Genomic DNA, 25909 nt, shown 5'->3' on the forward strand with positions numbered 1-25909 from the left:
TCCTCCTCCTCCTCCTCCTCCTCCCCTGGATAATTCCAACACGCTCCATACGCTCACACATATACAGCAGCGGGAGAGACGACTGCACAGGCATGCCAGGGGATGTGGTCAGGAGAGGCCTGTGTTTTATGGAACAAACTGTACTAAGCTGCGCCGCTGCAGTGGAGGTGCTATAAATAGAAGGTGCTGATAAAGAGGAAGAAAAAAAAAAAAAAAAAAAAAAAAAGGAGGGGGAGGGGAAGGAGGGGGAGGGAGGGAGGGGGAGGGGGGGCTCCTTTTGAAACAGACTCACCGAGCCGGTTCCTGTTTAAGCGCTCAGCTAGGGGCGAAAGAATCAAGTGCAAGTCCAGGCTGAGCTGAAAGCAACTCCAACTCTGCACAAGAGCAGATTACAAGTATTCTCAGATTTACTTTAATTTATATGTTTATATTAGGAGTTAGGGTTAAGCATACCAGACTGTGACCACATCTGACACTGTCATGGAGGTCTAACGGGAAATATAACTAATATTTATCATCTGAGCTGGAAAAACAAGAGATACATGTCAAATAATGCTGGTGATTTATCAGTGTTAAAGCTTGTAAAGGATATGTTTGATGGGGCAAAACACAGTAAACACTAGATTTCACTCTATTGACCCGATCTGAAACACACCTGCCCAAACCCAACAGGCATAAATACATTTTTTTAATCACACCCGGTCTGAAAAACCCCCCCACCCCCAGAGGAATATTAGTCTCGGTTCAACGTGCGGTCGATCCTGGACACTGACACTGGCTGTGGCACGATGCTCCATCAATAAATGAGCAGTCAGCGGTTGCTAAGAGCAGCAGCTTTCATTTCACACCTCATAGTTTCACACTCTCCGCTCTCGCCTCGCACACATTTCTTCTCCTGTGATGATTGTGACGCTACACATGATGAGAGCTGATAGCGTGTGTGTGTGTGTGTGTGCGTGCTCGGATCCACTTATGTATTAGATGTGTTGACACACACGCGGATCTCGTGGCCCTACTGTGGTCCTAAGTGGGTTTGTGAAGACCGCCACTCCAGAGCTCTTCAAAGTTACTACAAGGGACTTTTAACCGGTTATAAAACAGTCTCATGATGCCTCCATATGACTTATATAAGCAAACACGACTATTAGCGAGAAAATTGGCTATTTCTATGTAGTTATTCGAAATGCCTGCCAGGGGGTCGGATTCCCTGTGAAATCAGAAAAAATTATTTACGGGCACGCAGACCGGAAGAACCTTAATTACGTTACATGTAGGATTGTAGCATGAGGGAGTACAAAGACGCTACTAGGACGAGGGGAGGATGTTCTCGTCTGATGTCGTTTTAAAAAAGACGAGAGAAGAAGAGAGAGAACGAAGAGTGGTCAATCAAGCTAAAAGAGAAGTGAGAACAAAGGAGTGAATCTGAGAAATACAACCTTATTTTCACAGTGGTTACGTTCTGAAGCAGAAATAAACACACCCACACCTCCTCACACCTCCTCACAACCCTGCAGGAAGGCGCTACATTGCCGGATTTAGTGCGAATGCAGCCTTACATGTAACTTAGGTGAAAGTTTACTTTGTTTCACCATTATTGTATTACAATTATCAATCTCACAGAGCCATAAATAGATACCTCATCGCTATTCATCCTGCAAACAGCTGTGTCTCAAAAAGAAAACAAGTATTTCTTTCACTCGCTTCCAAAACAAATTCACGCGCTAGCCAAGATCTTAACGACACAAGGCGGTGGTGCTAATAGGAAATGCAGTCTTCATTCTGGGAAAACACTACCGCTTTTGTCCGCGGAGGCCTCGAGAATCAACATAAAATAAAAGTTCTTTGTAGTGACTTTAAGCCGGAGCCTGCTGTACACCTTGAGAAGAAATAAATCAACCCCCACAGCTGTTTTTTGTGGGATTAGCCTGTTAGCTGCTCGGTTAGCATGCTAATTAAATCAAGTTCACGTTAATGTGAATATACAATGTCTTCTAGCTATTGTTTTGCTTCAACTAGATATGTTATCCATTGTGTGTCAAATTTATACTGCAAGACAGTGATTGTGGCTAACAAGCTGACTTAATTAAAGAGCATTTTTTAAAATTAAATGGTTTAAATAGTTTTGTTAAAGGTTTGACAACAAGTTTCATTTGCAGTGGTACTTGGTGACATTGTCTTGGATAAAGACACAGTAGTTTTTTGGTAATATTAGCATTATAATAATATTAGTAGCACTATTGTGCATTAGCCGTTATTTAAAAAAAAGAAAAGTGATTAATCTTGTACATCGTGATAAATTTATCAAAGAAACAAGTGTGCGTCATGTTGTAAGATGTAGGTCTTTTTAATTACATTTTCACATGAGAAGTGTGTGTGTGTCTGTCTGTCTGGTGGATATTTTGTAAAAGCAAGCGTGCTGGTTGCTGAGGAAGAGAAATGAGATGGGTCTTAACCTCGTGGTGGGTGACTCATTCTCAGGAAGAGGAGTTTTGTAGGTTCTCAAACAAATTGTTTGCCCTCTGATCCAACAGGTTATAATGGGACTTACAGGGACGGATGACGGCAGGAAACAGTGTTTGCTTAGCTTCGCATAAAGGTGAAATTCATATGGATGGAAAAAAGAGCTCTCCTGCTAGTAGACTTGAAACCTTATTATTAAAGATCTCAGGCCTTGTATGACACAGATAAAAGCTTTATTTCTTTACTCTGTAAGGATGTTTCTTGTCTGTTATTTGTCTATTAGGCTATAAACATTGTACTTTAGGGTTACAACTAACGGTTATTTTCATTATTGATTCATTTATTTTCTTGATTAATGGATTAGTTGCTTGCCACTGTTTCCCAAAAGCCCAAGATACAACTCAGAATGTCTTGTTTTGTCTCAACCAACAGTCCACAACCCAAAGACCAGAAAGTATCCACATTTCAGAAGCTGGAACCAGAGAATCTGAGTATTTTTTCTTAAAAAAAAGTCTCAAAATGAGCCCCAACTCGTGCCACATGAAGCTGTAAAACATGAATCAACAGCCCTCTCTGAGAAATCTGGTTTAGAAGATTTGAGTGAACAGCCCGCGTGCTCAGTGATCATTTAAGTACATCTTAATCATCTTTGAGTGTGCATCAACATTCATACTCATCATACTCATCATACATGTCCTTGGCGTGCCGCTCTCCTCCAAACGCCTGCACATTCAGGTCTCGAAGAGTCTCAATCCTCAGCTGACTCCCAGCCCTCTTAAACGCCACTGTAACCTGTTTTATGACCTTGTTTTTTTTTTTTTTTATCTACTTTTTGTCTCCACCGTCTTTTCATTCTCACTTTCGCCCGCTACGCTCTCACACACTCGTCCTTGACCCCGATCGTACCTCTTTCCCTTTTGTTCTCTCTCCCCCCTCTCTCTCTGTACTGCACCTCAATAACACTCCTTCAAAATATCCTTTATGCCAACACACACATATGCAACATGTGAACCACTGGATATGTGTTTGGCTCCCTGCACACACTGCTCCCCCAATGTTCCCATTTGGAATTCTCCCATTCCAAGAATCTTGTTTCACCATAGCAACACCAGCATGTCTGCACACACACACGCACACACACACACACACACACACACTTATTTCATATTCACCACATTCCCTTTTTTTTCTCTCTCTCCTTTTTTTTTTATACTCCAGTTCTGGGCTGGTTTTTATGGCAGGGCCCCCCCCCCCCCTCCTTCTTACTGTGTTCCTTCAGGAATTTTGGCCCGTGTTCAAAAATCCTAAATCAACTACAGGCTGTTGCAGCGCCCTGGGCCCCTTCGCTCTACGTCTGTCACCCCACATGTTGACCCCAGGGAGTGTTTCTCTGTGTGTGTGTGTGTGTGTGTGGAAAAGAGCTGACAATCAGGCCACTGACAACCTGTCCCCAGAAAGGTTTTTCAGACTGTCAGGTAGCTTTCTCGTCCTTGTCTGTCACTTTTTTCACTCTTTTACTGGCAGTTTGTCTCCCTGATAAATTGTCCCAGAGCGTTTAACTAACCTTTGTGACCCACGTCACTCTCAATCTGCTTGAGAGACGCTGGGTTTTGTAGCACCCGGTTAAAATCTTTTTTATTTGTCACTACTAACTAAATGGCTTCAATATCTTACATTCTTCTGCTTGCACATGTTATGCTTTAATTATTATTTTTAAATAGGACATTGCCAAAGTGTAATCAAAGAGCCATCCAGTTCTCTCCCCAGATACTATAAAGCCAGAAGTCATCCCTGTCAACCAATAAAACATTCCTTTTTCCAGAGTTATGCATAATTTTGCTTCTAAGAGGCACAAATTAAGTAGCGATCGTTAATATTTTGATCTCATGAAGCCCTAGCATGAGTTTTGTTTCTGTATTTATGTGTACAGGCACTTGGCTGAGTATTTGGGAGTCTCACTCTAGTTTTGTCTCTTTTTCTCTCCCGGAGCTCATCCCTGCTGCTGCCTTTCCTTTTTGTGAGAAAAAAAAAAGGAGGGGTGGGGGGAGAGGGGGGGGGGGGGGGGTGGAAGAAAAAAAAAAAAAAAAGAAAACACAAAAGTCGAGTGGAAAGAAATTTGTTCTACAGATGTCGTCTTTCCTGGAGCCTAAAGCGAAGTCGAACGGAGGATTGCGTTCTCTTCCTCCCCTTCCTCTTTTTTATACCCAATGACTCGTTTGCGTTCCCTCCACCTCTGCGTGACCCTTTTTTTGTCTCATTTGCTCATCTACTCCTGTCCCTGTTTTTCCCTCCGATACATGGCGTCGGTCTGGTCTATACGTGCCAATTAACAAACAGCTTTTAATTGATCTGTTGCACTGGTGTGGTGTAACGCCAAGGTCCTCTAAGCTGTGTGGTTCGTGTACATAAGACTCGTCTGTGCGTAGGGCGGCTCGGGACAGTATTCATGTGTTTTTGTGCATGTGTGAGATGCTCAAATGACAAGCCTGCTGCACATTAGTCCAGTGATTTAGTGAGTTTGGCTACGGCGCCAACCTCACCCCCTCCTGCCTTCTGAGTTCATCCCTCTAGAGTGAGGCCCTTTGGCTGTCCATTGTATTTGGTCTGGTTCAGATTCCCAATTTGGTGGCTCCTCTAAAGGAGGGGAACACATGTTGCATGTTTGCCCCCCCCTCACATCTCGCCAGTTCTCGCTATCATGTTGTAAACTAGAACCTAATGTTTTTTATCCCTTTTTGTGTGTTATATAACTGGAGACTCTGCTGTATGTACCAGTAAATACTTACTATACTGTGCTGTGTTGTGTCCATCAGCATTTAAAAACAACACAGTATCAGAAATAGTCCCCAGGCGCCAAAATGAAGTCAATAAAGACAAAAAGCACCGAGTTTATGATTACCATATTTTTCAATGGGAACTCAGTCCTGGCGATACACATGGCTTTTTTGTGGTGGTGAATTAAGTCATCTTTACACAAAGGTATCAAACAAATTTAGGCTGGAAAAGTGTTTTTGGAAGAGTGTGTGTGGCTTGAAGGTATTTGGACATCCCAATTTTTTTGTCAGGGCACATCCTGGCTTCTGCTCTCAGCTGGTAAAGCTGTCCTAATCCATCCATCAGCCCCTTCTGTTCCCAGTCAGTTGACAGTGAATGTAATCTCTAGTGTGTTTATTCAGCCTGAGCCCATTGTGGTCTATCTTGAAAGCCAAACATGGGTAACAGACTTCTCCTAACTTGTTAAGAAATCACATATTTTTCCATCATTATTGCATTAGATGTTACCCTGTTTGATCTTCAGTCGAGTCCATTTGCTCTATAGAGCTGCTTATAGCAGTGTGTTTGTTTCTGGGCATTGCAAACAAAGCGACTGTAGTCTTGTTCCAGACCTCTGAACAACTGCCCACACCTCCAATATGTTCAGCAATTCAAATAGGTCTGGTGTTGTGCTCAGCGGTGGCAACAATTGGTCTTTGCCTTTGTAGGTGGCATAAGAATGAGGACTTTCTGCATAGCTAGCTAGAAGGTGACCAGACAGACATAACAGCTATGAAATCAGTGTATCTCTGCAACCTCACCAGCAGATCTCTCATCACCCTAAAATGACGTCACTTTCTATGGACTTAGGGCCAAGGAAAACAAAAATAACTCCCTCTCCCAAACAGATATCCGCTAACATGAGCACAATGTCAGCTGAATAAAGCTAATTATCAGGCTAACACAGTGGCTTGTCAAACCAGAAAATTGCACAGCTAAATTCATCTGTGCGTCTTTGCAAAATAAGTGGTGATGAAAGCCTGTTGATGTAGTGGCTACATGTAAGATTAGTTGGCAAACTACTGTATCTGACTGTATCTGACAAGCTAACTAGCTATTTAGCTAGCTATAAGCTAGCTATAAGCTAGGTTGCTATTTTCCATGGATGTATTTATACATCCATGGAAAATAGCAACTAAAAGATGGTGACAAACGTGGATGAGATCAGCACAGCTGTACAGGTTGTTGTAAGTTGAGTTGCAGATATCATTTTGATTGTCATGAAAAATGTGAAGGTAACTCCTTGCAACCACTACCGCAGCCTCCGTGTCCACTGAATAGCATGGATACGTCACTCGCTACTAGTGCTGTGTAATGGAAAAATTCGGCTCGGCATAACTACCCTCAAAACAATAGAAAAATGGCATAATGTTAGCGAAGCGGAGCAGTGAACTGACGTGCTGTGCGGAGCAGATGGCCTTATAAAGAAATCCGTCACAAGACGACATGAGCTTGGGCTGAAAGTAGAAAAAAACGTCGGAAACCGAGTGTTCAGAGCAGTAGAATCCGGTGCTTTTTGCTCACAGGGATTACTTTTACATATATTCTCCTCATTATTTAACACCTTGGCCATGTTTAATATGAACATCCGACATTGTAACATTATATATATATATGACTGAAAATAAGGAAAAACATAATAAGCCCTATTTAAATGTATGAGGTGAAATGAAATGGCAGCTCAGCCTTATCATCACACTTCACAAAGGTCTCTTACACTGCAGTGGAAGCTGTTGCATCAGGCTGTTAGAAGTCTTTTAGCTGTTGTGTGACCTTACATTTTAGCTCTTAATGTATTCATACCAACTACCACACAATGTCCTTCAGGGATACGCCGGTTGTTGACATTTGTCTTCGAATGACTGTATTTCAACATCTCATATTCTCTTGAAGACATGTCGGGCCTGACTTGCTTCAGCGTTCTTCATTCAACATTCTTCTGGCAGCTATAATAATTAATAATTATTTGATACTCTCAAATTTATACACAGTAGATCAGCTATTTATTTGACCTGTAGACAACTTCCGAGGAACTGTTATCAGAAGAAACACATGCAGGCTCGTAAACCGAGCAAATGCGGCAGGTTTCTCAATCCAGGGTTCACAGAGAGTGTTTCCACATTATCACAGATTTTTATCACAGATCATATAGCTGTCACATCTCCAGTTCTCACAAGCACAAAAGGCAAGCATATGGTACAGTTACTCCACAAGGAATGTCTCCCTGTTGGAAATACCCGATCCAGCCAAAACATAGTGGTTCATATATGGAGCCGTCAATTATGTACAGTATCAGTGGCATCGCGTTGTCAGTGGAGGGGAGATCCGTGATGGTAGTAGCGCTTTTTTTATTTCAGGTTCTTATGGGGCTTCAAATGCACGGAAGTTATTCTGTGGTCATACAGTGGGATTGTATTAGCACAGGCCAAGAGCAAAAGTTAAAGGGGACATATCTTGCACATTTCCGGGTCTATATTTATATTCTGGGGCTCCACTGGGATATCTTTGCATGATTTACAGTTCAAAAAACCTGCCAGTGTCTGTCAGTCTGTGTCTAAAACAGGCCGTTTTAGCCCCTGTCTCTTCAAGGCCCCATGAGCCCACTCTGTTGGGATCGGTCAGCCTCTGGACGCTGCCCCTTGGGAGGTTTCCAACTTTGGCTAAACTCACAGTAGTAGTAGGATTTCATTTCCTTTTCTTGTTCTTCAGCCTGTGGTGCAGAACTTTTGTCTCTCCCTTCTGGTAGTGAGAGTAATTACACAAACACCGTCAACGTCATCGCCGCCGCAGACCCCTGATGCTTTTTACATGAGCATGTGAATTGGTTTGGCGATGTAACAGAGGTTAATTTAAATGTAAGTGTAGCTTTAACATGAAATATAAACTTCTCAAATACATTTGTACACGTTCGAGCCGGAATCCGATCCGAAGTATGCAAGTGGACAACACGAACAACCTGTGGAACAACCTTAGCAATAACGTTAGCAACAAAGGCTACGGAACGGACAACTGTTTTGCGAGCATGAGCAAAAACTGTGACATCATCACGAGGAGGAAGTAGAGGTTCAGAGCAGGCTGAAGCCCTGGCTTTTGACTCGCAGGGAGCACTTTTATACACACATTTACCTCAAGTTTTGGAAGTTTGACCGTTTTTAACACGGACGTCTGACATCATAACAATAAAAAAATAACAAAGAAACAGAAAAAGAATCATGTCTCCCCTTTAAACTTATGCCACGGGATCTACTGGCTCCACAGAGCTGAACTGTAAAACTCAGTGAGTCACTTAGCTCTTGATACGAAGGAAACCAAATCAAAAGGGACCCGTCATGGTAGATTTCCCCTAACCTCAGCTGGATAATAATAAAAACAAAAAACTTTTCCCAAGATGACAGGATGACAGCACTGATCTACAGCCTTGTGGAAGAAAAAAAAAAAGGTTTTCTCTGCTGCGACTGCTGCAGATTAAAGAATGCAGATTTACAGTAGCGAGTGTTGCATCTCTACAGGATGTTGGTTAGCCACTGCTCTACCTTTTGCCACGCATGACACTGTACAATATCTGCACTGCGGCTGTTATTTCTCTGGTTTTTAGCTCTGGGGGTTTTTTTTTCCTCTGGTTTTATATATACGCTGTACATTGAGAAGCATATGTACACAATTAGAGAATTTGGCAGAGCGATTGGTCGGAGTGTAAAGCTGCCAGGACTGACACTTTTTTCCTGCTGCTTGTCATCTGTTCCCCTTGCCAGACGTCTACTCCTCTGTTGTTGTTGTTCTTACAGTATCTGGTTGAGGAGAGGAGGAGCGCAGGAGAGGAGAGGACAGGGGAGGAGAGGAGAGGAGGTGGGAGTTGGCTTGAACTTTTGACACAGTCTAGTTAGTCTAGATCAGCTGGGAGAATTTGGCTGCTGTGCATTCATCAAGCTGCAACTAAACTCCTGAATGTCTCTCAGCAGCCGCAGCCACTGGGGAAAGTGAAAAGTAATACATCTTTTGAGTTTACTATAAAGTTTATTTACTGCTGCTTTTTGTTTGTTTTGATCCAGTCCAGCATTGATTATGTATTTAATACAAATTGGAGAACTACTGTTGAAAAAGTGGAAGGAAACGCTCAGAGATCTCATCTCAGTGATTGTATTTCCTGTTGTCAACAACCTGTGATTCACATGCATCTAAAGTCAGCATGTTTGTAACAAGAACGCTGTTACTTCACTTTTCACAGTACTGGTTGATCATTTATAACGAGATGATATAGGATACATGTTGAATGACACTGACTCTGTTTAAAAGGCTGCAAACTAATGATTGTTTCCATTATTGATCGATCTTTGTTCCATAAAATATGCTGATCACTGTTCTCAAAAGCCCAATGTGATGTCTTCAAATGTCTTATTTTTTCCACAACCCAAATATATTCAGTTTAGTGTCGCTGAAGACTAAAGAAACCAGAAAATATTCACATTTGAGAAGCTGGAATCAGAGAAATTTAAGTTTTTGGATGTTAAATATTAACACAAGCAGCCAAACAAGAACTTTACCTAAATAAAAGTCTTTAAATTGGGCAGAATTATAATTCAGGATTTGTTTGACCAAAGATTTAATTAACAAGATTGTGAATCTGAGCAGACATTCAATGGCTTTATCACTTGACAGTTTTTGATATTTACTACCTTGGAGACATTTCTGTACAGTTCATGAGAAGAAAGTTTCTATTTCTTTCTGTTTGCAAGATGATGAAGGCTGAGTTTGTGTTGTATGACTTGTATAGCGTGCTGTTAGTCCCTAGAGGCACGCTCTGCCCTGACCTCACCCACACATGAGGAGGTGCTGAAGGAGTCAACCGGAGGTCATTGACTGCAGGGTGTACATCACATCACAGGGAAAACTCTGTCCATGAATCTGCGTCCGTCCTCTCGTCTCCTTTCATAACCAGAATTATCAGTTGAAAATTTGACTGACCTCAGGTTGACCTACATCGAGCAGCTTGCTCGTCTCCCAGAATGCTTTAAATAGAAAGAGAGATAGAGAGATAGAGAGATGTGCAAAGTTGTTGACGTTTTAGAAATGCAATGAGGAAGAGTAGGAGTGTAAAGATATGCAAATTCATCATGAGCAAAGTTATTGAAGGAGCTAAACAGAGTGGAGTTTGTTTGAGGCAGAAACTATAAAGCTGAGAGATCTCTGTTGGACAGACGTGAGGTGTTGTCGAGACTTATTGCTTTGGGCAGGAAAGATTTCCTGTATCGGTCTTTGTGACAGCGACGTGCTCCGCTGTCTGTCTAATAGGTGGTGGAGAGGGTGGTCAGGATTATCCATATAGGAAAACAGTTTGTTCAGTGTCCTCCTCTCAACCACATCATGTTCAAAGGTGTCTGGTTTGCAGCCAATTACCGAGCCGGCCTTCTTAATCAGCTCCAACGCTGCTCCCCCAGCAGACTACATCCAAGTATCTCAGCTTCCTCAGGAAGCAGAGTCTGCTCATTCCCCTTCTTTTATACGGCCTGGATGTTAGTCTGTTGTCGATGTGGATGCCTGTGCAGTCCTCCATGTCCTCCACGTCCTCTATGGATTGGCTGTGACCTCATCACTGGAAGAGAGGAGGTGGGACAGGAGGTGATGTGGCTCCAGGGTGGGTAATAATTTCCCTGCTGCAACTGGCAGCCATCCCATCCTGCCTCTCCTCCAGACACATTGTGTAGCTCAGTGCTCAGAGAGTGACTGGAATACATTCAACAGCAGGGGTGTTTCAGATGATAACGTCTTCCTTTACTTTGTGGTTGAAAACCTTGAAGGAATAGTTCAGCATCTTAGAAAAATAGCCTCGTTTCTGAGAGCAAGACGACGAATATCAACATCATTCTCATGTGTTAGTGCGGAGCTGGAGTCAGTGTATTCTTAGCTTTAGCATAAATACTGGAAGCAGGGGGTGAAACAGCTAGTCTGGCTCTGTGCAAAGTGAAAAAACACACCTACTGACATCTGTAAAGCTCAATAATTACCGTGTTGCATCATGTTTTTTATCCGTACATGAAGAAATTTGTGATACATCAGCGTGAACACGTCCCGACTCTAACTCTACATCCGCACAGACCTGAAATTGGTATCGATCTTTCCTTCTTACTCACAGAAAGAAAGTGTATTTTCAGCGTCTTGAACGATACCTTCGAGTGTCTTAAAATGGCTCAGGATGAATCTAATCAGACTTTTTATTCTCCCCTGTGCCGTTCCTCTACATACCTCACTGTTGGAGTGGTGAGAGAGAAGTGACTGCTCTCCTTTAAAACAGCCACAGTTGTCAAAGAGGGCCTATTACTGATTTTATGTAACCGCTACTTTCATCATCGTTCACATTACCTCCTGCCATCACCTTCATAATTATGTTAGACGATCTAAAAGGCCACAGCAGACTGCAGCGCCGTCCTCTTTAGCACAGACCTGTGCCTGTGGCTTCACTTGATGAAGATCTCTCAGCGTTCATGGTATAGATCCGCTAATGTCACCTCTCTAGATGGGACAATGCTCTCTCACATCAGAGTTCACAGCAGCGAGGCAGGCAGACCTTCTTATCTACGGCCCGTCTCTGACACAAGAGAGAAGAAGAGGATTACTGGACCAAAGTCTGAGACTGTAGCACATTGCCATGTCATGGTTAAGTACATAGTGTACTATACATTACACACACCGTACTGTACACAGCAGGGTAGCATTAAAAGCTGGAGCCAAGCTAAGACAAATAAGGGTGTGTCCACAGTCAGGCCAGAATTCTGCTTTTGTAACATGACTGGAAAAGTGAAAGAGTTTATCTTAAAGCAAAGCAGTTTGTTTCATTGGTACATACAGCAGAGGTGTACTGTATATGATGTTATCTCTGGATCAGGGCAGGGTTGACATGTATGCAGAGTGTTAGGTAAGCTTCTAAGCTGCTGACTCACATTACTGTGATTTTTCACCCAGTCTCTCACTCTGTCGGCTGATATATATACATTCATAGATATGTTAACCTGCAGGGTCACAGAGCAGAACGGCTGCAAATAGTTTTGATTCGTACTTCTTTTGATTTATCGGTTATTTGTTTGCGCTATAAAACGTCAGAAAGTTGCTTAGAGACCAAGATGATGTCTTCAAATTGTTGATTTTGCCAGAAACCCTTAAAACATTCAATTAACAATCACACACAACAGAGAAAAAGCAGGAACTTGCAAATGTTTTATCACTTTTGCCTGATAAATAAATGTGCATAATTCACCAATTATCAAAATTGACGATTAACTCTCCGTGGGTCCACTAATCCACGGATCATTTTAGCATTACAGAGCAAAAAAAACATCCATTTCAACATGCCGTGAAGACTTGTTTTTCCTAAAACTTGACAAAAAAAAAAAAAACACTTCACTGGAATTACCTCACATTTATTTGGCAGTTGTTTTTGGGAATTTTCTAAGAATGAACATCACTGTCTTGAGGCTGATTGCAGCAAACATATGAAGCAAAATGTATTTTTATTGGAAACAGGTTGAAAAAAAATACTTTGCTAAAGGCTACAATCAGGCTGTGCAGACAACACAATGACTGTGATTGGGTTGCTTTGTTTTTCCTGGCACGACGTTACCAGTGTAGACCTTTTCTTCGCCACTGTTTCTGTATATAGTATTTGGCAGTCAATGTGAGAGTAGGCTCTTGGCGCCTACAGCATTGCAATGGTGAAATCTCATCCCAGAAGTGTAAAGCTGATTCATTCTTGGCCTATAGAGAGAGAGAAAGAGAGAGAGAGGAGGTGAAACTGGAACTTCCAGGGCTTGTTCCTCAAGTAAGAAAACCCCATTCACAAGAATGTTAACATTTTGTAATAATGAAAATGAAAATTCAGCCCTGGAACATAAGTTTATATTCTGCAGATCACAAGTCATGGATGGAGAATTATTTAAAATCAATAATAATTCACCTTTAAAGATGCCCTCCTCTGTTTGGAATAATAATTTGTATAACCTCATTATCACCTCATTATCATGCATAAATCCAGAATCTATGAACATGCAACTATTGTTCATTTCAAAAGTTCAACTGCTCGATGCAAGATGTCTCCTACTTCACTGAAGAGTCCATCCTCAGTGTTTGTGGACGTTTCAAGTTTCCACATCACGCATACTGGACCACGATTGGCTCCAAACCAGTTGATGTTAGTCATGTCACAATCCATACTCGTAGGCACAACCCTTTAAGACAAACTTTCCTTCTTCAGCAGATGAATGTTAAAACAGCCGTCTAATGTCAAACTCTGCACGGACATCCTTCTGCGCGGTGAAGCTCAAACATCCAAATGAAGAACTAAAAGAAAAACACATTTTTGAGCGAAGGGGGGGGGCTTTAACCCTTTAACATCCACCCTTTTTATAGAATTTTCACCTGTTTGGCACACCCACATGGAAAAGCTTATAACAGGAGAACTGTAAGGCCATGATTCATGTATTAGGCTTCAAGTGACATCTTCTAGTTTCTGGAAATGTGTTTGTTTAGCATCTGGCTAACCTTATGGGAGCTAAGGAGTTTTTAGTTTGTGGTGTCACTGGTGTCCTCAAACCTCTCCAGTTATCTCCAATTGGCCAAATTGTGCCAATTGCTTTTACTCATTACTGTGTGATGCTACCGCTTACAACTAGCTTAAACGGGTCTCCAGTGACCCGGTGGATGTTAAGAGGTTAAAGAAATAGTCAGACATTTTGGAAAACACGCTTTTCTTGCTGGAAGTGAGATGAGAAGATCGATACCACTCTCATATCTGTCCGTTAAATATGAAGCTACAGCTAGGGGACTGTTAGCTTAGCTTAGCATAAAGACTGGAAACAGCTAGCCTGAAAGAAAGTCAAACTACTCCTTTAATGAAAACCATTTCTAACAAGCTAAAGATCTTTGTTAATTAGTTACATTTTGTTATAATCACAAAGGTTTTAAATTCTAATAGCAAGTGAAGAAGTAAATACTTGTTAATGTTAGAATATGGGTAGTAAGCAGAAAAAAAGTATGAGAGAAATCTCAGAGGTCAGTGGAACAATGACTAGCCCTGACGTTGGGACTCTTTATGACTCTCACTCTTTTCCGTCTCTCACTTTAACTCAGCTGTCTTTCTTCTCATGTTCTGTCACCATTTCTCACTTTTACTTTCTGCTCGTGGAATTTTTTTTTTTTTTTTTTTTTTATCACTTCTTCCTCTACAGTCTCCTTCTTTCCTTCCACTGTGTGTGTGTGTGTGTGTGTGTGTAGTCGTACCTGCGGAGGCTATACCGTATGACGAAGCTAACACATGCAAAACCTGACAGACGGAGAAACCTTGCAGGACTTGCATTACTGTATATGTCACCGCTGTGCACTTTCATGCAGAGAATCCACAAAGGAGAGCAGTGAGTAATAAAAGCACACACACACAGGAGGGAGCACATACGTACAAGTAGTCAGAGGCTTGAAAAGGCTTCACAAAGTCTGTGTGTGGGTGTGTGTGTGGTTCCTGTGACAGTGTGATATCTATATCAACCAACTGCTAGCTGACTGCTTTTCTGTGAAATTAAAGCTTTTTTTTGAAACTCTTTTTTTTCATTTAATAAACAAAGCCAAAGTTCTCAAATATGAAATGTTGTCCAGACATTAGCAGCTCAACATGAATAAAATAATTTTATATCAGTAGAGTTGCAATGATTAGTCGATTGAAAGGAAATTAATCTGCAACTATTTTGATAATCAAACAATCATTTAAGTCATGTTTAAAGCAAGAATGCCAAACATTTGATGGATCTTAAATGTGAGAATTTGCTGCTTTTTGTGCTCTCATATTATAATAAATTTCATATTTTGGGCTTTTTGACTGTAGACATTTGAAGACATCGATATTTTGCTATTTTCACTGTTTTCTGATGTTTTACAGACCAAACCATTAATAAAGAAAATAATTGGCAGATTGATTAATTATGAAAAAAGTCATGAGTTGCAGCCCTTTTCATCAGGAAAGTCAAAGAATATGTAAATAAGATTATTCTTGAATATCATATCAGTGACATTGAACTTCCTGTTTTCGTCTAATCAAAGTGTTAGGTTAGTTCAGGGTTGTGTAGTCTGCCAAACAGTCAAGTGACATTTCTTTTGACTTATCAAATAAACTGTTACTAATATTCCTAACAAGTTCTGGCCATAATGTGTCCATGTGTCTGTATTGTGGGCTGCTTGGACCTGCAAGTGGAAATTATGTGTGCACTGGGGTTCGGACCATAGACTGTATATAAAGACGGACGTACCGAGGTGTGATGTTAGCCATTGGTTTGTTGGAGCCAGTCTGAAGCTCACAGTCGCAGCTTATGGTCAGCACCATCTTTTCCATTTGGAAAAAATGATTGACTTAGTATTTCTAGAGAGAAGTTGACGCTTTTTTTTTTAATGGGAGCCAGTTAGAGCCAGCATCTGGCGGCTGTCGGTGGCATTGCACTTTAAGGTACTTCCACATTGGCTTCACCCTCAAACCATAGTTGTGGCTTGGTTGGGACAAATAATCAGTGTTGCTCTATACAGTGGTGTGATACTTTACCACTACACAGTGCAATGTTCTGTTGCAATACTGAAACTGATGTGTTTTCTCCTTTTGTTGCAGATAGTTGAACTCTTGACTGTTCTTTTTCTGGCAGGTAAATATTTTGCCATTTATCGACCGCTTACAGCCTGCACCTGCCTACATGCAGTCATATTGCTTTTTGTGCTGTTTTATGACCAGGTGTACTTTGGATTTACAGTTTCATCTCAGCTGTTACATCTCAGCTGTCTGTGAACCTCGGTTAAACTCACAGCTCTTCATTATACAGTAAATTAATGCAATATATAATTACAATTATTATGTCATTTTAAAGGTATGTTTGTCTTTTCAGCTGCACACATGTTGTGATGTTCCGCAGATGATCATTAACATTGTTAGATACCTAGCTCTGACGTTTGTTTGCGCTCGTTGAAACTCATTTGCAGAGACGCCAGGATGACTCGTGCACGGATAAACCCTCACCGTCAGTTCCTTTTTCAAATGCACAGCAGACACTGTGTGAATCTGTGCACATGCACGAGCCTCTTAGCTGTTCAGTTGTACAGTGAAAGAAGAGGAAAGTTTCAATTTAAAGTAAAAGGAGACACTGTGCAGCAAAAGCGGTTGCAGATGGGCGAGAGACAGACACAGAGTCATAGATAACAGACCCATAGCCACATGTGACATCATGTGGTGAGTCACATGGTTTCTCTGTGTTTTGTGTGGCAGTCTATGTGGATGATCTCAGCCACTAACTCCTAAATGTCTCTTATTGTCATAAAACCACAGTTTTAATGGGGACTTGATAAATAGACTGAACATTGGCAGAGTGTCAATGTTGCACGCAATGCAAACTAAATTCCACCGGCTTATTTATGGACATGCATGTGATAGCTGTCAGAGTGTTTTGTTTTGGCATAATGCATCTTATTTAAATGAATGTGTGCGGTAGGATAAGCTATGTTTCAGAGGTTAATTAGAATCATGAAATTACAGGCTGTAAGTTGGAGTGTTAAACTCATCGTGGTGGAATCTGCGCCATCAGACGGCTCCTCGTTACCCACGGCCTCTCATCACGTATGTTCTGAAGGCACTAACTAAAGAACCCAGTGTACCCACGGTCCCTGCAGTGTGCTGGGTTATGTTAATGACATGGCTGCACAAAGGAACTGTCTGCTTTAATTATGGAAGAGTGTTGGGCTCATGGCTTCTGCTCCCCTTTCCCGTTTCTTTGATATTTCTTCCTCTTCTTCCACGCAGTTCCTTCCTTTTTCACTGCTCCCCTAATGTGGGCCTTTTGATTTGTTCCCTCCCCTGCATCGCGAGGAGAGGTGGACTAATCCTCTGAATCAAATGTGTCACCTACTCTAAGCAGGAATGAATAGGCCCTAGATTACCACTGGACACTAATCGCATTTAGCCGCCACGATGATAGCTTCTGTGATGGGCTGGGCTCTGGGTCTGAGGCCAGGGTAATTTAATCCATGTCTTGAGCTTTGGTGGAGCCCAGCTGTTGTCAGGCACCTGTTGAGCTTCTTCCTTCCTCTTCCTTCCCGGATTCTGTGGAAGGAACTTAATTGTGGGTCCATAAACATATTTATTGTTTGCACAGATGGAGAGGAGTCAAGTTCATTTAATAAAACATGCATAGAATCATCTGACTTACTAGAGATAAACAACAACAACAACAACATAATAGTCGACCAGAAGGTTGATTAGAAATACCAAAATCACTTATTTATTAAAATCTGGGTCTTGTTTTCGTAGCTTTGACTATCATTTCTATCAGCTATAATAACATTGTTCTCACCAAGTTGGTTGGTGAATGTGGCTAAAAGCAAAGTCAGACTGGACAAGAAACACGATAAAACAGGTTGTAAAAAAGTTTAGTTTAGTTCAGTTTAGCTAGTTTGTAAGAGATGTGTACAACAGACAGTTGGAGTAACATTTTTTTTTTCCATTTGCCTTCAATTTCTCTTAATTTTCTCTTCTAAATAAGTTCAGCTAACCTTTATAACCAGTCTCACCCTCTGACTGCTGCCATGTTCTAACAAATCAGGAACAAAGTTTGCGAAAATAAGATCCAAGTTGTAATAAACTAGTAGTATCCCTTAAAGAGGACATATCATGCAAATGTACAGGTCTTTGTTTATATTCTGGGGGTCTACTGGAATATCTTTGCAGTATTTACAGTTTAAAAAACTCCTTATTTATCTTATACTGGCTCTTTATGCAGCCCTTCAGTTTAGCCTCTGTCTGAAACAGGCTGTTTTAGCTCCTGTCTCTTTAAGGCCCTCCTCCCGTTGAGCCCACTCTGCTCTGATTGGCCAGCTTCCGGTCCTATGCTATGTAAACAAACAGGAGTAGTTGGATTTCATATCTTTTTCTCATTCTTTACTCCAAATATAATCTTCTCAAATACATCTGAACATATTCAAGCCTGAATCTGATCCGAAAATATAAGAGTGAACAACACAAACGACCCGCGGAACAATTTAGCAACAAAGGCTATGAAACAGACGGCCATTTGTGGGCATTTCCAGGAGCATTTTTACATATGTTCACCTCAAGGTTTGGAGCTTTGACCATGTTTAACACAGACATCTGACATTATACCAGTATAAAAATAAGCTTTTACATAGAACACAGAACATCCAAAGGCCCTGCATCCAATCAGAAAAGGTTTCTGAGCTAGTTGTGATGTCACAAAACCATGCTTGTAGGTCCTTAAATCAGACTTAATGTGAACTTTTCCCCCCTTCAACAGACGAATGCGAAAACAGCCCTCTAATGTCAAACTCTGCACATTCATCATTCTGCACAGTGAAGCTCGAACATCCCGAGTGAAGTAACTACAAGCAAAACACATTTTTGAGTGGAGGGGAACTTCGAAATTATAATCCCGTCGGTTAATGTCTCGCCGCAGTTTGCTGGTTTAACTGTTAGTGGATCACAGAAGGATGAGTAATACTAAACATACAAGGAATTACAGTTGCAGCTTTGATTTTTGAAGACAGCTCTAATGTGAAACACAACTTAACTGATTTCTTCATCAAGAAGTCGGGGGGGAAGACCCATGTGGAAAAAAACTGCAACGTGACTAAGAATGTTCTGTTCTTTACTTAAACAAACCAGCGCTGCTAATGTTAACCACGTGTCTAAAATGGTAAATTAATATCACTTGTGCCACTGTGTGATGAGGATAAAGACAGTGTCTAGAATCTGTAAGCACATTTCATACACAAAGGCAAAGTTAGGAACACGTCTCTCTCAGAAGAGACTCGGCTCAGCTACGGCTGAAACCTGCGTCGAAATATTTCAGATATCTATAGCCCTGCTGGTGTTTGAACATCCAGGATGCATCATGCCCTTCTTACAGGCCATCAGCAGGTATGATTGACCTCTGACAGTAGTGGAAAGGTGGCCTTTTCATGTTCAAAGAAGGTGCAAGAAAACAGTGAAAGCTGTAATCTATGAGGGATACGATAAGTCATATTTACAGCCTCTAAACTTATGATAAAGGATTCATTTTGTTTCCACACTGCAGATGTGTTGCATACAGTTATCTGCTCCAATGCACCCAGAAAAAAAAAAAAAAACATGAACAGTGTAATATATTATTAGTGCAAACTGTTTACTTGCTGTTTCCATCTCATGTCCATATACAGATAAGGATTTCTACAGCTCCAGCCTACTTGCTCTTTCCTCCCCCCACCCCCCCCCCTCCCACCCATGTCCCTTTTGCTCTTTCTCACACATACTTCATGCAAATGCAATGTTAAGGGCACTGGAGCAAAGCTATTCGCAGCTTGACCAACAGTAAATTTTCATTTTGACAAGCCCTGTTGCATTGTCTTCACCCTGTTTGCCATGGCCTTCTCACCCCCCACTGTCTCCTTGAACCATCCAGCTGTGCATGCGCTCATCAACGAGGCCTTGTGTCCCTCCGTCTTTCAGTCTCTGCGTCTCTCTATCTCCGTCATCTCTGTCCTAGCTGCTATCCTCCTCCTCATCTCTATTTGGTAACCTTCTTCCTGAGTGCTGTGGGTTTTATGACTCCCTGTATAGTGAATCCAGTCTTTCACCGGGACAAAATGACTGCCCTTGGAGTGACACCATGAACATGCTGCCACCTACCCAACCCCCCCTCCCCCCCCTCCCTCTCCCTCCACCCTGAATAGATTTACACACAGATGGCCTGAAGGACATGTACTATAGTTTGTGTGTGTGAGACGTTTTGAGCGCACACATCCATGTATGTGTGAATAAATGGTTTTATCCACATTTATACTCAGTGCACATGACTAGAGAATTGATTCCTGATGTTATAAGCTATATCTCGAGCTTTATAACCCGAGCGAAAGAATGCATTCAAAACCAGAACATGTTTTGTTTTGAACTACATGAAACAGCTAAAATAGCATGAAGGAATATTTTTGTCCCTAATGTGCATCAATTCCAGATGCGCAACACAAGATTTCCCAAAAGAAATCTTATGTGTCTGTGTCGCGCTGTCATGCGAAGACCATTGGGTTGCGGTTTTAGGTTGATGTTGCCAGTGTTGACTTGCATTGTGGACCGCAGAGACATGTGGGCTGTCACTGACGGCAGGAGACACCTTTCACCCCTTCATATACTGGAAGTACACTGAATATGGCGGTCATTTCTGCATGAAAAACAATGAATAATGCTTTTTTTTGTCTTTGCATGGCACCAATCTTTAAAATCTACATTTTAAGGCGTTTTCTTAATCGATCTTAGGTCATATTAATGGTCAATAATCACTTTATGCATGTAGTGCAAACAGAGAGTAGGTACACGCATGATTGCACACAACGCTCTTCAAGCCAATGTCATAAAGTAAACTCTCTGTAAAATAAGCAATTACTTTTCTCGTTTAAGCTCTCTTGCCAGACGAGTTTGTGATCCCTCAGGCTGCTAGCACTGGCGCTGAAAATTTGCCGCAATAGTGTTTTCCCTTAATGTCATTGGTTTGTGTGGGTTGTTGGTGTTCTGTCTTCATCTGAAGGAGATCCAAAGGAGCTTTGGATGTTAGATCTAATTTACTATAATTTACACGTCTGTATTAAGTGCCATCAGAGTGATGTGAAGACCACAGCAGCAAAAGGTAAAACATGCCGAGAGAGACGTTAAATGTGCATCTTAATCTCTTTAATCTCTCTTTACACAAAGAAAATAAAATCAGTTCAGTAAACTATGTAACTCTGAAATAACCAATTTGAGGTTGTTGAGGAAATTCTTCTCATATCAGATCAGTCATTAAAACTTTTTGCCTGTAGTTGCGACTTCTACAATCTAACCAGGAAATGGGATAAATTAATATCCAGCAATACATTTTACATACAACATACGAACAAACAGGAAAACTCTGAATTAACGTCCTGTCATTCAATCATAATGCATGCTGAACTTAAAAAACAGGCAACAGAATTTGCTCCAACGCTACTGTTAAGTTATGAAATTAATGTGTAAATGTATTAGCGGATTCACTGTGAGTAGTGGTGGCGAACGTCACTTGTACTCCACGACGGTCGTTAATTAAGGCTTCAACAGCAAAATAAACTCCATCAGTGATGCAGCCCGTGAGAGAACATATAACATTTTTAACTCATCGCTTCGTTGTCTTTCTACTCCGTCTTGCGCAACAGGTACCAAATATCACATGAGCATTGTGGCTCTTTTCATAAACCTCCTGACATGTCAACATTTATTTAAAAGACACTTACTGTATGTCTGAATGCGGAAAACCCGTCACTAACAGATAGATGACGCCAGCAGTGTTACGCATTCCTTGTCTGAAGAAGTGAGATGGGTTAATTTTCAGTGCCACAGGAAGGGGGGGGCGGGGGGGGGGGGCGACAGTGTGAAGGTGGTAATGATCGGATTCGGAATTGAAAGTGCCACCAACGAGTCTTGTTTTCATGTGAACTCAGCAAAGCCATTGGCAGAGGATCTGCTTTATGGCAAGCCACGACAGATTGGTTTTGAGCCCTTTCCCACAGACAAGCCACAAGAATGTCCATGATGCAATGAGCTGATAGAAAATAGATGTGTGGGATTTTGGCTGGCTTTTCCCCTCTACACAACCTAGATAACCATTTGATCAAAACCACTCCAGTTACTTATAATCTCTTCTGCTTCTGACTTCACAAGACCTCGGCCTTCACATCTCACTTTAAAACATTTCATTAAGAGAGCAACTCAAAGTATTTCTGGAGGCAACTGATGCATCCAAAAGTGGCTGCCAATCTTACGGTTGATCATGACGTCTTGCCGAAATTGCATATGTAATCGGGGCCTTTGTAAGCTAAGATGACACTTGGCACCTCCCAGAGCTAGAACTCTTTATGGCTTACCATGTTTAGCCTGGTGTGGGTCAGTCTACATTGTCAGAAGATCCTCGCTCAGCAGGAAGAACAGCAAGGCAGGATCTGATCTTTTCCATCCGCCATCATTCATAGTCCTGACAGGCCAGTGAATTCCCCACACCCCTCCCAACCAGTAGTTCAAAGCCTTACATTTGCCACCAGAGAGGGGGTGTAGGGGCGAACTTGGGGCCCACTGACAGACTTTACCCTCAAGATGTTTTCAGTTGAATGTCCTCTGAAGTGGGAAGACTTTTCTTCTGCTTCTGTTTTAGACTTCCTCAAGTCCAATGTGTGTGTTTTATCTGGTGAGATCAAATTGGCGGTGCTTTCACTTTGACACTTTTTTGACACTTAGCAGAGAAAACACATATGCTGCAGTACAAAATAATCCTTTCTCGCAGCTCGTATCAGAGACTTCCCTGGAAAAACACAAATTTTAAGTCGCCGCAAGGCTTATACTGTAATTGAAATGCCTCGGCTGTTGCTGACATGTCAAGAGACACCACTGCCTTCTAATTTTTACTAACAAATGATTGTCTTGATTGTTGGATTGAAAAATAGTTTGGGAAATTCTCTGTTCCATAGTGTTTAACAGTCTCTGAAATACTTAGAGGGCATCCCATAACTTTTTTTGGAAAAAGAGCTTGAGGTCAGATAGTTAAAATGACATAAATTGTATTTACAAGGCATGTTTTACAGCCTCTCTTTGATGAAAATGTAAGGATGTGGTGGTGGTGGTGGTGGTGGTGTTGGGACTTGGAGGGCAGTCATGGTCAGATAGGCATCACACAATCAGTCATGGTGAGCATGAGACTCAGCCTTTGATAGATCATATCAAAGCCTCCTCGTTTGGTTTTCTGGAACACTTCCAAGCTGGGAGGGCTAATTTTGAAGATAATTCAGATGATTGAATATTCCATTCAAGAGGCTTCTTTATGAAATTGTGCCTTTAGGTCAAAGATAATTTGAAATGCAGATGGTCAACACCACCTCCCACACCTTTGATCAACCTCTTAGTAGCAGAACTGGATCTGAGTGGAACTGGATCTTCTTGCGGTGTAGCTTGTTATGTAAGGTATCTCTAATCGCCATACTCCCTTTTTTGGTTGTGTGCATAGATGGGTGAAGAGTGTGTTTAAGTGTTGCTAAGTCAGCATTACCAAAGACAAACAGTTTCTCAGATAATTTGGATCAATATTTGCTTGTCTTCAATGTCTTCTCACTTTGTAAGACTCTACCTTTTTATTTCTTTGCAGAGGTTCAACCCTGCACTTCGCCATGCAATAACAATAATGACCCCCTTTTCTTTGTGCATTAGCCTATGCAACCTCATAACCTCATATTGTTTACTCATGGCACATGTGGTTTGTGTTTACAACTTGCTTTGCCGTGACTTTACCGTCGAGACATCTGGAATCAGGTGATTTTAGAGCAGCACACGTTTAAATGATGGTCTATTTATTGCTAATAGCTTTGTAGGTTTAAGAAAAAAAAGCAAAAAAAGCAAGAATCTATTATAAAAAGCTGTTGATCACATGTACTATATGACCTCTGCTACGGTTTGATAAGGGCTGTGCCCGCGGTTCGCCTCATATGCTGTACAATATTATCTGACATTGCAGCAGGATCAGCTTAGATTCACTGTATAAAGTAGCTATCCAGTCAGTGCAAATATAGCACAAGCATGTGATCACATGCCACATTCACGCTACTAAAATCCAACTTGACACAGGACACCTATCAGCATGTACACAGGGCCAACATATTTTCAGACTCACTGTACGAAACACACACACGCACGCACACACACATGACAACTGTGTATTGCCCCTCAGCTCTACAACACTAATGCATCACAGATGTAGAAGAAACATCCAGGAGTTTTCTGATAAAAAAATAATAATGTGAAAGTTGAATATTGACACATACTGCGCAATTTAAAGGGGCTCTCCAGTGATTTTGTAACGCACATCCATAAAGTGGGGGGAACTTGCGCAAGACAGTTACAAAAAAAAAACCCCTTTCCTTGCATGCATGAGTTAAGCTACTACATTTCCCATCATGCAACTCAATAGCATCTTTCATTAGATGTTCCCTGCCTGTTACATGCCCTAATATTTCCAACTTTATTCCCCCCCAGTTTATAACACAGGTTCTCTGTCAAATATATGAAATCAAGCCTCAACTCAAGATGACATCACTATGACATCATCAGGATTATTACACTTAGATTAAATAGTCTGACTTGACCTGCATGTGTAACAGTTCACAATATTTATATTAGGCATTCAGCCATTTTTTTTTAGGTTTCAATGTATTTCAAATTACAATTAAATACCAACTGGAGGATCCATGTTGGGTTTTGACAAACAAAAGCTGGTGAACCACCTATCGGATTCCTGCCATGAAAACCAACCCAGCATGGGGACTGAGATATTCACTCTCCCTCTCATACTCTTTCTCCTCCTCTCTTTTCAGAGCCACTCAAATTAAATTATTAGTTAGTTTTAGCTCCAGCAGGAGGGCATCATATGACTGCCTCTCCATTCAACTTGCTTATTGTTCGCACAGTTCCCTTCGCAGTGAGCTACCTCTCTCCTTGTTGCCCTGTCTTTTTTTTTTGCCCACACAGGCCTGCAGGGGAAGAGCCCTCCAGCTAATTAGAGACTTGCCAGTGGAATTTCACTGCGACAAAGGGAGCTATTCATGTCGGCAGGATGGTGAATAGGCCGCGCTGGCAACGGCGATGGCATTGCTCGGAGGAGTTAGCGAAATGAAGAGACTTCACTTTGAAGCTTGTCTCTTTTCAAAGACACCCAAGCTCTTGACTCAGTGCGATGCTGCTCAACCTTCAGTGCCTCCCCTCTTCCCCCGGCTTCTGTTTTTCTATCCATCATCCTCTGTTGCTCTATAGTGTGGGAGTTAAGATCTGAGTCAACCCCCCTCCCGTCACACACTGACAGCACAGGGGGCTAAATAATTGACCTCCCATCTTGTTGTTATCAGTGAGCTGATCTGGTCTCTATATGGCGTAACTGACCCATATTCCTCCAACTCACTTTTCATTTCAAACAGCCATATTCCTCCACAAACCAAGTGTCAGCCTCTCTCTTAATGCACCAACTGATTACAAAACTAAGGGGATGACCTTCTGCCTCATTTATTCACAAAATGAATCATGTTTAGAAGCTTTGCACCTCTATCCATCAATCCATCCGTTCATCCATCTACCCATCCATCTCATCAATCTCTCCTCTCCCTCTCCCTCTCCCTCTCCCTCTCCTCTCAAGTGTATTTCTACAGGAAAATTGATTCTTCATGTTGAGGAAGCGGGGAATTCCCTACATGTTGCATGTGCAGTGCAGCCCGCCCTTGCCTTTTCAGCTCACTTCTCCATGTGTACTTTAGGAGTGGGCGGAGTGAATGAAATCCTCCACAGTGGTGCTATATATGTGATTTTACATCACAGTGTCAATATACTGGATTTCGAGATTAGTACACTTTCTGGACTTGAGTGTGAAATCAGTCTCGACCTCGGAAACATTTATTAGCTTTTGTTTTTTTTGGAGCAGTCGCATCTTTCTGATGGATTTTCCGTAATTGAAAGCTCTGGAAGGAAGCTAGTAAGTGAGTTTAGTGGGGGGGTTTTTGTGTGAGTGTAGTGAAAATGAGATGCTCTTTAATTCATAGAATA

At 41.6% G+C, this 25909-nt stretch overlaps 1 protein-coding gene across 6 annotated transcripts in view; it reads left to right on the plus strand.

The window, feature by feature from the left end:
* Positions 1-25909, plus strand: part of thrab (thyroid hormone receptor alpha b) — a 162942-nt gene that overhangs the window by 39955 nt on the left and 97078 nt on the right. For 2 of the 6 annotated variants that reach the window (XM_067576047.1, XM_067576044.1), the window contains exon 3: positions 15908-15941. The exons of the other annotated variants lie outside the window; for them this stretch is intronic. The gene's annotated coding sequence lies outside the window, so the exon portion shown is untranslated. The remainder of the gene's footprint in view (positions 1-15907; positions 15942-25909) is intronic. 6 annotated transcript variants of the gene reach the window in all.

This window comes from Thunnus thynnus, chromosome 20 (assembly GCF_963924715.1).
Source record: "Thunnus thynnus chromosome 20, fThuThy2.1, whole genome shotgun sequence".
Taxonomy (NCBI): Eukaryota; Metazoa; Chordata; class Actinopteri; order Scombriformes; family Scombridae; genus Thunnus; species Thunnus thynnus.